We start from the raw sequence: 2,573 nt of genomic DNA on the forward strand, positions 1-2,573 counted from the left end.
CTTGGGCCTAGCCCACTACATCGGACCCCGGTCGGCATCGCACCGAAGTCCGGCATCGGGCCCCACCCGGTATCGAGCAAAGCTTAGTATACATAAGCATATCAACAAATACATATAAACATAAACACATAACATAAACACATAACATAAACATATAAACATTCCTTGGGCCCCGCCCGACATCGGACCGAAATCCGGAAGCATATAAACATTCCTCGGGCTTGCCCTGCCATCGGACCGAAGTCCGGAAACATACAAACAAACACATGCAAGAATCATGAAGACATCAAGCATACAAACATTCCTCAGGCTTGCCGCGACATTGGGCCGAAGTCCAGAAACATCTAAACCTACATCGGGCACAGCCCGACATCGGACCTTAGTCCAGCATATGCTAACATACATAAACAGGACGACATTGGTGCCTTTAACCCGTTCCTACTAGAGGAAAACTCACTTTACAAAACTGGCTGCTGAATCTCTCGGTAAGGAATCTCTATTGGCAGCTTCTGCGACTCCCCGACTAACATTATCACAATAACACTTAGTCAAAATTTAACATCATTCTTAGGGTAAAATGGCCATTTTACCCCTGGTCTAATTTTGACCCATGTACCGGGCCCGGTCAGAACTAAGTTGATGTGTTCAATTAAGTTCTATGTCAAACAAATCAGAAATCGGGAAACAAATGCTGGACAATAAGCAAGACAATGTTCCATGTATTTGTCCGGCTGATATCTAGAACGGAGGATTATATGATCACTTATCTTAAATGGCGTACCATCATCTTCTCAGTTCCGAGAAACCTTGAAAAGAGCTACGATTGCCGATCGGTTCCTGAAGTACTAGAGATATAGTTATTAGACTTATCCAAGTGGGAGACTGTTGGATAAGGTGTCTAAGTCCATAACTATTTCGGGCTTGTACTTGACCCGACCCGGCATGGTCCATTTGGGTTGCATGGCACCATGCAATTGGATAGACTAAATGAGAGAAATAACACTTGGAGATTATTAATATATTATAAGTTCTAATATATTAATAATATTATTTGATTAGTTGATCAAAGAATTAATTTGGAATTAATTAAGTGATCAAAGGATAACTAATTAAATATATGGGTTGATTATGTAAATCATCCATATCTTGTATAGTGGGCTAAGAGGCTCCATGGATTATCAAGTTGGGTTCTACCCATAGGATGCTCCATGGATGCTCCATGGGTCATGGAAATGAAGAGTCATGACACATTAGGGTTTACATGGTGTAACCCTAGATGTGTCAACACTATATAAGAAGCATATTCTCCACCAAAATCGGCTAGACTAAGAAACTAGAGGGCTTGGCCGATTTTGAGAAGTGTGTGTTATCTCAAGAGTCTTTCCAAGAGCATTTGGTGTTGTGTGAAGCATTTGAGGCATCACACTTGGGGTGATAGGCTCACAAGGTTTCAAGGAACACAAGCAACAACAAGGTAAGTTATTCTATCTATGATTCAAGTTAGAATTGTTCCCCATGTATGCTAGATACGAATATAACCTTGGAATTCAACTTTGCATGATAATTAGACAAACATAGATCCAAGGTTATTAGGGTTGCATGTACACTTAGGAAGTGTTAGAATGCTCAAAACCCTTCAGTGGTATCAGAGCCTAGGCTTGTTTGTTTGTTATTTGTGCTTAAAAGTTGAAGAAAGTCGAAAATCTTGCTGTCTGACTGATGGACTCGACGAGTCCATGGGGAGGACTCGTCGAGTTCACTTGAATCTTCAACCTACTCGACGAGTAGGTTTATGCACTCGGCGAGTAGGGTCGACAGAGTGCAGAATTTCGACTTGAGTTGCTGGAAATGGATTAGAATCATTACCCTAAAATGTTTTGGTACTTGAAAACTTGTTTTAGAAGGTGTAATGTCTTTTCTAACTCATTTACAACAACAAGTTATCAAAGTTACAAAGATTAAATGTGATTTTGATTCTTGAAAGTGTTCATATTCATATTCTTGTTCTTATGATGTTTAGATGATCATAGGAATTATTTGTAACCTATGTGGTAGATTAATTCATGATCATAATGTGTTTTAATGGAGTCCATAACTTGTCCTCAAGTTATGGAAAACCAAAAGTCTCTTGGATTAAAAACCATTAAAAGAACACAAGAGTTAGGAAAAATGAAAAGTCCTCATTTTATTACTCTATTAAACTCATAAGTTACAAGAAATGAAAAGTTTTGAAAGTTTACAAAACTTGCCCTCAAGTTTTGGAACAAGTAAAGTTAAGTTAAAACTTTAGTTCCAACCCCTAGAATTTTAAAAGTTAAAATTCAACCCTTATACTTATATGATTATGATTTAATAATTATATATATATATATATATATATATATATATATATATATATATATATATATATATATATATATATATATATATGTATATAAGAACAAAGTCGTCTTACCGCTAGTACGCCTCATTCACGAAGCCGGTCTATAAGGTGGGTATAAGGTTGTTGCCTATAAAATGGTGACTTAAAGGGTGTCCACTCTCACCCACCGCTTGCTTGATCGGTGGAGGGT

This window comes from Lactuca sativa, chromosome 2 (assembly GCF_002870075.4).
Source record: "Lactuca sativa cultivar Salinas chromosome 2, Lsat_Salinas_v11, whole genome shotgun sequence".
Classification (NCBI taxonomy): Eukaryota; Viridiplantae; Streptophyta; class Magnoliopsida; order Asterales; family Asteraceae; genus Lactuca; species Lactuca sativa.